The sequence below is a fragment of the Pipistrellus kuhlii genome, unplaced genomic scaffold (genome assembly GCF_014108245.1).
Source record: "Pipistrellus kuhlii isolate mPipKuh1 unplaced genomic scaffold, mPipKuh1.p scaffold_m20_p_2, whole genome shotgun sequence".
NCBI lineage: Eukaryota > Metazoa > Chordata > Mammalia > Chiroptera > Vespertilionidae > Pipistrellus > Pipistrellus kuhlii.
The window spans coordinates 21899245-21911392 of record NW_023425515.1 but is presented as its reverse complement, the minus strand read 5'-3'; positions in this window follow the sequence as shown (position 1 = coordinate 21911392).

Below are 12148 nucleotides of genomic sequence, written 5' to 3'. Positions count from 1 at the left end.
GTTCTTCCCAGCAACATATGTAAATCAAATTACTAAGTGCATAACTCATATGTATTCAAAATAGGATAAAAAGAGTAGGAGAAGGAGGAGGAGCAGGAGGAGGATTGGTATCTCTGAAAGAAACTGAAGACGTTTGGTTCTTCTCAGATATAAGGAGAGAAGGAATTCAATAATAAGGACATATTTTTGAACAGCGTCTATTTTTCCTATTGTTTGAATCCTAAAGGAGAAAGACAAGTGCAGAAGGTTAATATTTCTGGAATTTTCCCTCTGTGTCAGACATTTTTAGATGCATTACATTTGTTCCTCTTAACAATGATGTGAAATTGATATTGATATCGCTCTTATGGAAAGAACAAACAGTTCTAACACACCATAAGTTGCAACATTTCTAATAACTCTTATAGCTGAAAAAAATGAAAACTCAAATACAAATGTCTTTAATGCCTATTTTCCCCATGAACTTTACTATTGGTATACTTTAGTTTCTCATGTTGCTTTTTGATAAAGAAGGAAGATAGACCTTCTTCTTAGGTAAATGTTCTTTGGGAGAAAATGAAGCAAAAGCAGACACATGTATGAACATGTAAAAATATCATTCCAATTTGAAATTACACATAAACCTTGATTATTGAAAAATGGATATGCAATATAGTTACTTACATGACAAATACGGATAACTGGAGATTACCATCGACTTCAAGGGAGTGAAATTTTAATCTCTGTACATTACTGAGTGATTCTGGAGGAAAATCACCTTTTTTTAGAGTAAAAATAAATCAATAGTATTCTATATTTTAATTATTGAGTGTGATTATGGCTTGCCAAATATAAAAGGTTTTAGCTAATCATAAGTAGATAATTTGAATAATGTTCAATTGGGAGGAAATAAATATAAAATCTTTGTTTGTCAGCTAGTCTCAGGTGAATGTCAGTCATGTAACTAAAAGTTTAGACATTGCTGTTTTTGTGTTAATTCCAAGCATTTTGCATATTTATGAATGTTTGTTTTTTTCCTGAGATTGGATATCAACTCAAGTTTTGAATTTAGGTGACACATTTGACACTACACAAGGCTGACAATGTGGAAGCATAGGATGTGCTTTGAAAGTTCTGTAAAGATCTCTTGTTAAAAGAAGAGAAGTAGGAGAAAGGAAAAGAAGATAGGAGAAAAGATAAAAAAGGAATTAAAAAAAAGAAAATCATTATGTCAAAAATACCCACTTTATTCTGGGTGGCATAGGACATGATGTGCAATAATGGAACCATGCAAGATACATTTTGCAGTACATGTCCTGTACTGCAAAATGTATCTTTTTTTTGTAGGATTAATTCTACAAAAAAAGAAAGATGAGTGCTATAGTGCCAATTGCAACTTTATTGCCTTTATTTTCTTTGTAAAAGTTTCTTTACTAAACATTATTAAACTGTTGCTAAATTGGGATAGATTTGTATAAAGTAGTTAATGTAACACAATAAAATGATGAGGTTAATCAGCCTCGGTTTTTTTCTTTTACAGAGAAACATGCATACACTGAAGTTTGCTGTGAAACAAACTTGGATCCTAATTTTTCAGAAATATGCTCATTATTGACTTAATCATGACCATGAATGAACACAGAAAATAGCAAGATATAGAACAATTTTTGAAACATAAGGTGATCTTAATCTTTGCCTGTTTGCCCTAATATCTAAGTCTTAATAAGATACAAAAAAATCATGCCAACTATTAATATGTTTAAGCTAATAACCCATAAAACTCAGATAGTAAATGTGCTGATTATAAAAGTTTAGTACAGTATTTAGTGCTTCCTAAAAAAAACAATTTATTGTTTGGTTAAGCATAATAATGTGCTTCATTACCCCTCTTTCATTATTCAGTAAAAAGCAAAGAATTGATATATTTTAGTAAATCTCATTTAGAAACATACAGAAATGTTGCACAATATGAAGTTCTGAAAACTATAACTTTAAGATGGTTAATGACAAGGCCAATTTTGCATTAGTAGCATCTTTTGTTTAATTATTTACCAAGTGTTAGGTTCTCAAATTTAATACAAAGTGAAATAATTATTTTTAAATATACAGTGCTACATATATGTCTATTTTCACCTAACTGCTAAAGCATTCACATGCCATTGGAAACTTTTTTCTTAGTACAGCAACAAATTTCACAATAATTTTTCATGTCTTCCAGAGAATAACTCAAATAATTACTAAAAAATTCTTAATAATAGGCCTTTGATTAACTTATCAGCAAAAATTTAGGATCCAGTAAGATTCTGAAAACATTGACCATATCTTTGAACTTAATTGAGAGGTCTTTATTATAAGTACTAGAGGCCCGGTGCACAAATTCATGCACTGGTGGGGTCTGGCCAGCCTGCCCCAATTGGGGCTGACCCAATTAGGCCAGGCCGGCCAGGGGAAGGGCCATGGCTATTGCGGGGTGGGGCTGGCTGGAGGGACAGGCCTGGTCGAACTCCCAGTTGAACTCCAGGTTGAGGGGACAATCTGCATATTAGCCTTTCATTGTATAGGATTATATAGGATTATACAAACTATCTTTATATACTTTTTACAGTTCATATCTTTATTGAAGCCTCATAAAAGAAGAGTGATTTGTTATTATTACTAAGAATATTTTTGGTGATCAGATAACATTACTCATGACATAACTGTATAAAGAATCCATAGTGATTCATTCAAAAATATACCTTATTTTGCAAGGATTACCCAAATCTGAAATAAAGAATAACTTCCCTCTCTGCTAAATGTGACTGGCTAAAAAAAATTAACCAATAAAGGGAGAACAGCAAAGAAAACAAATCTAAGGAAACTGAAGACATGATTTTGAAAGTTGTACTTAAATGATAAATGTGTGAGGTGAATTAGTTAGAAATTACTCTACAGATTCCTTTTAATCTCTCTAGTCACCACTTATTGAATGTCAGTAAAGGTTAGTTTAGTGATTGATTTATCTTTTTCCTTTCAGCTTTATTAAGGTATAATTGGCAATTAAAATTGCATACATTAAAGGTGTACAATATGATGGTTTGATATATGGATATATTATAAAATGGTTTCTCACCAATGCATTTTTAAAGTATTGATTATATTTCAATTGGTAGCATGAAATAAAACATGGATGGGGTTCTAGACACAATGTTTAGGGGAGACCCTGAGAGTTTTATAAAGCAAATCCATTAAGACAATTATTCCAATTCACTCTCTGTCAATTCACTCTCAAATCAGCAAGAGACATTATTAAGCAGGTATATTTTAAACCTCAAAAAGACATGTCACTGCTTTGCCCTTGCTCATTTGTTAGAGCAAATAGTTTTATTTTTTGGAAGCAATGCAAAATAAGTCAATACAGGTACTGCTTTTAAAATACAAAGATGAGCTATAAAAAGTACATTTTAATTAGAAAATTATATTTGTACCATAATACCATTCAGATTGACAGAGCAATATGAAGTTTTTTATTAAAACACTTACCTCTGTCCTTTTATTAAAAAAATTGATATGGGATTTTGGGACTAGAACACAGGGTATTCCCCTGGGCAGGATGTTTTCCCTGGGGTCTTTGTTAATCAGAGTCAAAGAATGAAACCAGGGACAGAGGATGGTACAGTAAAGGTGGAAATTTACTGAAGAACAAGTACAGACTCCCACGTGGGGAAGGAGAAAGAATCTCACAGCACAGACTCCCACGTGGGGAGGGGGGACAGTGTCCCACCAAGTTTCATTTTCCTCCTAGTTTGTAAAGGTTGTGGATTTTGTGTCTCAATATCCTTTCTGATTGGCCACTATTCCTCTTTGATTTGGTCACTTTAGCAACTTCTGAGCTCAAAGGTCAAACTTCAATTGGGACATGTGAGATCCTCCTTCTTTATTTTGTAAATATAGACCTTTTGCTACTCCCAGTTCCCCTATCTTATGGAATGTAATTGCTGCCTCTCCCAACAACCCAGTCTTATGGAAATGAAACCTTTTGCAGCTTTTCAGCCAGTTCTTTTTCCATGGATCTCCTTGATTTTAAAAATTCCTTAAACTTGACTATTTCACCCCTAAAAATTCCAATTTCAAAATACAAGTTTTGAACATGAATTCATGTAAATGAACTGCAACACATTTGAAATTCACAATAGGATAGTATTATATCTTATATTTTTTAGCAGTAAAGAATTTGAAAAACGCGACACTCCTCTTGAAGTTATTGGAAAGAGACTGATAAGAGAATAATTAAATGTGAAGAAATAATTAAGTAAAAAATAGAGTAAGGTGGGATCGCTTTTGTGATTCATTTAATAAATGTAAAGCTAATAGGTTGAATTAAAGAAATAGTTCTGTAAAATATCTTCTATTTAAGTTCAAATACCAGTGGAGGAGAGACCAAAGTCAAATCTAAGTATATAATTTAATGCAAGTAGATGACTCCATTCAAAGACATTTGAAAATATAATTAGTAATTTAGAAAGAACCTTTTTCCATGGAGATCATTACCAGACAAAGTAATTGAATTGTCTTTGATTTAAAAGAGAAAAAAAAGAGGTAGCCATTAACTTTTATTGCTATATCCCAAACAGTTTTTCTGTAGTACTCCTAAAGCTTCATATACTCATATCATATTACTGTATGTCATTGGTGAGATTTTTTTTTTCTCATCATGGTACTCAGTGAATGACTATGAGGAGCATTAAATGTATAGAAAAATATTTTTTCTCTTAGAGATAAAAATAAATGTAGTCTTTTCAACAAATACTAAAATAGTAACATATTTATATGGAAATTATAATTGGTGTGACAATAACTTTTTCTTCTTTCTATGAATCTTAACTATATTTCTGACCAATTTCATATTAAACACATTTCAAATTCTCCATATTCTTTGAGTAAAGTTCACATAGACAGAACTCTGGTTCAGATCCTTTCTTATATTTGCTGTTAACATTTATTAAAAAAAAGGATCTCTTCTGTTTTTCCATGAAAAAAAATTATTTGTATGTTCTATTTACAGTTGTTATTTTATCCCACATCAGATATCTAACATCTACAAAAACTTTAAAATTATTGTCATAAAATCTCTTTCCCACTTCCTTTAATAATTTAATGTAATTTTTGGTCATTTTTTAAATGAGAACTTGGAATGAAAAAGAAACAGATAAATAAATTCATTTTGCCAGAGGACAAATTGTGAAATTAAACTTTCTGAGTTCAAACCCTTTCTCAGCTGCCCACTGGCAAAGTATTAACAGGCAAGTCATTTAATTTCTCTGTGCCTCAGTTTCTTCATAGACTAAGTGTAGATAAGGATGGTATCTACTTCAAGGTAATTTATGAGAATGGGATTAGTTGATATTGATACATCACCTATATGAGCACTTGTCATATGATCAGTGAAACAAAAGTGTTTTATAAATCAAAGGAAAACATATTTATTTAAAAGACATCACAAATATTTTCTAATATTAAAAAGCTATTAATTTTAATATGTTATATCATAATCTGTATAACTATATATAGAAAGACTTGGTACAGTTATTTTTTCTCCAGTAATAAATCTTAATTTATTACAAAAATCAGTAGAATAATGTGCAATTTGTGATATATACAGGCTGTCCCAAAAAATTATACACACTTTTGCTGAAACCCTTTTGGCTAAGTGGATAGAGCACTGGCCTGTGGACTGAGGATCCAGGTTCGATTTCTGTCAAGGGCATGTACATTGGTTGCAGGCACATCCACATTAGGGGCTGTGCCAGAGGCAGCTGATCGATGATTCTCTCATCAGTGTTTCTAACTCTCTATCCCTTTCTCTTCCTCTCTGTAAAAAAAAATCAATAAAATATATTTTAAAAAAATTACACACACTTTTTTCTGATAGCTCAATTGATCTTTATTTTCAGATATAACCCATTAGAATTAATAATTATTTAATTGTGTATATATTTTTGAGACACCCCGCAAACACATATGTGCATATCCTATAATACACAGAAAACCAGGCTGTACAGTTTTAAACCAATATTAACTAATATTAACTTAAACACATAACTTCTCACACGCAATTGTGACATATGGTCATATGCATCTACACTAATAAAACTGTAAGATGCAAATTGACCGTGCCTTTGTGACACCCACAAACTAATCAGGAGTGAGTATGCAAATTAACCCAAGAACGGTGGTAGTTAATTTGCATATGCAGGTGCTGAGTGGCCATGGTGGTGATGCAGGCATTCTTCACTGCCCCAGACACTCGGGCCTCTGATCAGCGTGGGAAGGTGGAAAGGCAGCTGTGGCCAGAGCAAAGGCGGTGCTGGCAGCCAGGGGAAGGAAGGCCCATTCTTGCACAAATCTTCGTGTATTGGGCCTCTAGTATTAATAATTATTTATCAGATCACATTTTGCTTTAAAATAGCACATCACATTGCATAATGGGGGAAATCCTTGAAATATGATAGTTAAACATGTCAAAAGCTTTTGCACACTTATTGAGCACAACTGTAAATTTTCTTATTATAAAATGTGATACCCTGTTATAACATTAATAGATTACGAGCTTTACAGTAAAGCTCTTTACTTTCATTCAGCATTCCAATTTTTCTATCATGCTTTTTTTTTTCTCACATGAGTTATTATTTGAATTTTGTGAGATTGGAAAATAGATGATCTCTGTACTAAAGAGACTACCTCATATAACTTGGTTAATTTGAGATTGTTACTAAAAATTGCTAGGGAGGAGAGGAGGAATTGTTGAGCCTTTTAGGAAACTCAATGAGCAGGCTTGCTTATTCTGACCAATTATTGTGTAGTTCCCAACATTGTAGGCCAATTTAATGTTCCACAGAATGTACAGAAAGTCCAGATCTATTTCAATCATATCACAGGAGAGAAGAGTTATCCATATTCATAGAACAAAACTGTCAGTGAATATTATTGTATGTTCCATATAAATGGGAACTATTTGGGATCAGCTTTCTTATCAGTATAGAAATTAACATATTGACTAAACCAATGATCATAGACCTATCCCTGAGTCTTTATTATACTTTCTAGTAACAGCACCAGCCATCACAGTTATGATCAGGGCTTCTACATTGATGAACTAACAGTAGTTTATAGACATTCTCTAGGTTCCTTCCAGTTATTGCATGTGTCAGACCAGTGAAGCAAAGTTATGATGGGCAATACTACCTTTACAAACTGTAGATTTTAAGAGTAGTGCTTATTGCTGCATTTCCCCACATGGAAATAAAATATTGTGTTTTCCTCTCTTGACCAGAAAGGGGGAAGATTCAAAGACTTGACATGGCCTTCCTCATTATGGCACTCCTTCCCCAGGGACAAGTAGCTTGATGTGGAGTTCTTCTAACTTCCAAGTATGTCAAAATAATATCTTTTCTAAATTAATCATTACATAGAATTTCAGGAATAAGTTCTAGATTTTTTTTTCTTTTAGTAAAAGAATAGCATTATTGAGAGAAGTTAATTTTTTTTCTTATTAAATGCACATTTAATGACATGCTTTTAGTGGCCCAAAAGGAAAACAATTATGTTTGTAAAAAAAGAAAATCCTGATTGAAACACTTAGTACCGTTTGAATTCCTGAAACAAGAAAGCAATATATTATTTTATAATAAAATATTATTTTTAAGTATGTATCATACCTAAATCCAAGTAAAAATCCTGGTGAAGTAATCATAACTCTCATTGTTTTGCATATAAATAATATTTGTAGAGTTTTTAAAATTGTATTCATCTGTGGGCATTGAATACATGTTCATAGACTTTGTTATGTGTTTAGTACACTGTTCCTAAAAATTGAAAAGTCAAGTTAACTTAACTTCTATAAACCAAGCCAATCAAATGCCATAATTAGTTCTATTTCTTCTTTTATTTCCACTAAAGTGTATAGGAATATTCTATCACAAAAGCATACTAGAAAGATGATGTACTCCCTAGTGATTTTATCTTCCAATAAATATAACAGAGTCCCTAATATTGGAAAGTCTAACCAGTTAGTTACCTATATGTATCCACTCAGCTGAGAGCTGTGAGCACAAATATATCAATAGATAGTTGTTTTTAAAAGTGCTAATTGTTTGGATCTCTTTCTAAAATTCTTAAAATATATTTATTATGTATAACAAAATTGTTTCACCAATATTCTCCACAATTAAGCTTATTATATTCCAATTAATGTATATCTTAAAAAGCATATATGGCAAATACTTTTTTTTTTTTTTTTTTTTTGCTTTTTAACTATAGCTTCAGAACTAGATTAATCTGACATTCAAATTCAGAATATCTTATTCCATTTATGTGACCTTGGATATAATTAGCATTTTTCGTATCACTGGTCACCCACAGTGTTAGAATAATTGCATCACCTTTCATGGCTCTTGTATGAATGAGATATATGCAAACCCTCTTCATTATAGGCACTAAAATGGCAAGTATTATTTTGCTTTTGATTCAAGTGTTTTCTTTTGTCTATATTATTAAAATAAAATAAGTTTTTTTTGTATAAGCAATTATAATATATGGAAGCATAGACCAAGAAGTGATGGATTTGTTTCAAAGTGTTAAAGAATATCGGTATTTAAAATGTAACCATTTAAAAATTATATTACTGTAAATTTGTCTTATTAGGAGAGGCAGTATTTTCTGATTCCATATTATACCTAAGAAAATCCAAAATGAGGAACTTAAAAGACTGACGGCAGTCCAGTTATATTTAGTTCCTTGGGATGATTTCAAATGCACAGAGTAAGGAACGACAATAACAATTCCTGAAATTAAGTGGGTTGCCCAACTTAATAAGTACCTGAATTTCTTTTGTGTAGTGCTGTGGACTTACATCATATATAAATATGCACAACATATTGGAAAACATTAGAAATTCAGAGAAAGTTAAATGACATTTTGTCTTCTTCATCATTTAGAAAAACTGTTGATTATAAATAAAGAATTTTTAACCGCTCCTATATAGTTAAGTTTCTGTCATATGTTCTAGAATCACAAATTCAGCTAAATACTCCCAAAGTAACTTTATATGAAAATCTCTTCAGTATACTCAGGCTTACAACTGTGTGTCAGATAGAAAACAATGTTCTTTAGTGTCTGGTTTTTTCTTAGATTTCAAAATTTAGTAATTCTCTGCTAATTTATTTGTCCATCTCTATCCCAGCGTCACTATCTGTTTATGCTGCTCCATATTGAGTCTATCTACCCGTCTCTTGTATATTTACTCAATTTCCCTAAGAAAAAATATTAGGGGATGATATTAACAAAAGAGATCAAGTGGTTTTGGCTCTCTTTTGGCACAGCATTTTTCCTACCTCACCAAGAATCACTCTCCAAAATGGGATTCGGAATTTGAAAGAAAACATGCCTGTGAAATACAAAACACAGGTGTTAGGCAATCTTTATTCATTGCTTTCTTTCATAACATGGTTTGATGGGAAGTCTAAGATAGTGGCCTACTCATTAGTGGCCTAAGGGGAACATATGCAGCCTCAATAAATCATAGGTACTAAGGCAGTCTTAGAAATGCTTACTGGGAAAATATTGACTTGGTTTACAATAATATAGGTCTAGTAATAATTAATGTCGTTTTCTAATACTTTTTTTAAATCGAATTTATTTAAACAATACAACAAAATTTAATCAACAATATAGTTGCCGTTGTTTCCTACTACTTGTGCCCAACTCTCAGGAAGCATTTTAATTCCTCTGTTGTAAAATTCTTGTGATTTTGATGCAAAAAATTCGGTCAATGCATTTTTGAGGCATTCTTCATTATTAAATTTTTTTCCAAGAAGGAAGTTTTGCAAAGAACGAAACAAATGGTAATCGGAAGGGGCAATATCAGGAGAATATGCAGGTTGAGGGAGAACTTCCCATTCCAACTGGCGCAGTTTTTCTGCAGTGATTCTTGCAGTATGCGGTCGTGCGTTATCGTGGTGAAGAATTACGCCCTTCCGATTAATCAGCGCGGGTTCTTTTTCTCTTAAAGCTTGGGCTAACCTTTCCAATTGGGCACTATACACTGCACTTGTAATGGTTTGGTTAGATGGTAAAAGTTCATAATGAAGAATTCCTTTAAAATTCCACCAAACACACAACATCACTTTTTTCGCATGCAAGTCAGGTTTTGGCGTGGGCTGCGGAGCCTCATTTTTGTCCAACCATTGAGGCCACCTTTTCAAATTAACATACAGCATCCATTGTTCATCTCCGGTAACAATTTGCTCTAAAAACGGCAAACAGTTTTGACGAGAGAGGAGCCAACTGCAAATTGTGACTCTTTGATTACCGTTGTTGTCAGTCAACTCATGAGGAACCCATTTTCCAAACTTTTGGACTTTGCCAAGTGCACGCAATTGATTGGAAATTGTTTTTTGTGAACAATTTAAAGTTGTCACAAGCTCTTGTTGGGTAATTTGAGGATTTTGCACCAAAAGAGCTTGAAGAGCTTCTTGATCAAAATTGGACACATGGCCTCGACCACTCTTGTCATCTAACAAAAAATTTCCCTCGCAAAATTTCTCAAACCAACGCTGGCATTTTCTGGCGCTAACTGCATCTTGACCAAGAGCACTACAGATGTTTTTTGCCGCCTCACTTGCTTTTCTTCCTAATTGGAACTCGTAAAGCATGCAGTGCCAAATATGCTCTTCATCCGCCATCTTCTTAGCCCTAGTTTTGCAACAAAAACCAAACCAAACACAAACTTTTTCAAGCAAAACTTGTTAATTGCACTTCACATGTTCTGTAGATACCACGTGTTTGAAGGTTATGTCAATACAAGTCAACGCCAAGCAAGATTATAAACGAATGTTTAAAAACGACATTAATTATTACTAGACCTGATATTTGTTTCATTTACTGTTAGTTCTAATTATCTGGTGGAAACATTGAGAGGGTTTAGAGCAGATAGCCTAGTGTGGATCTCACAAATTAGTGCTAAATTAAAAAAGTACTCTTTTACTTCCATTCTGTGGGGGAGAAACCTTGGAAAAGTCTCCAACAAAATAAATTAATCAAAGTCATCACATAAAGAAATCAATATCAGGAGGGAAATGGTAAGCAGCTGCATTCCGTTTTCCACTAAGTGGTAGAAAAGATTAATTTATAGCACAAAGAATTTGAGGTCATCATAAGGAAGCAATTGTTTGTCAGTGTTATAGCTATATCCAGAAATATGGTATAGACATACATTTTGTTTTAAAAAATGAAGTTCAGGTTGACTTCAAAAGGAAATAGCTTAAATAATTGTTTCATTACTTTTATGTGTAATTCAGCATTCATATAATTCTACATTTAGGTTTGCAATTAAATATTGCCTATGGAGTAGTATAAGATTTTTAAATCAAATTGTTCTCTTCTCTTGTCATGATGAATTACCTTTGTTTTTATTAAATAATTCAACTGTGTTTCAAATCTAATAAGCATAAACCTTCTCTTATTTTGTTTTCTTAAAATAGTGTTGTGTTGTGTTGTGTTGTGAAGTGTCTACTCATTGTCAGTTTAAAATACTTGAATTCTAATAACATTTTTGCCACTGCACAGTTAAGTGTTTATTTGTTTTTTTGTCAACATGTATAAGATGAAATCAAACTATAATTATTTCATTTTTTGCACTAGAATTCTAATCTATGTAAATTAATCTTTCTACATACCAATAAAGTTTTTAATAAACCTCTCAATAACTTACATTTCAAAATATTTAAGAGTAAGAATGCATATATTCATTTAATCCTGATGGAAACCCTATAAGGCAAAAGCATTATTATCTCATTTAGAAGTTAATAAAAATATCTCAGGAGAGTTAAAAGAACTTTCTCTAAATCAATCAAGTAGTAAGAAAAGACATCAGGATGTAAACTCAAGAAACTCAAAACACAAATTCATATTTCAGTTTACAAAACAAAACTCAATACCTTTCTCTTTTTCAAAGTCTGTGATTTTATTTTACTCTGACATCCTTGTCTTTAATTTTATTTATTATTTCTTATATAAGCATGTCCTATCTATATATATAAAAGCCTATATATATATATATATATATATATATATATATATATATATATAAAAGCCAAGTGACCAAAATGACTGAAATGAATGAATAACCTGT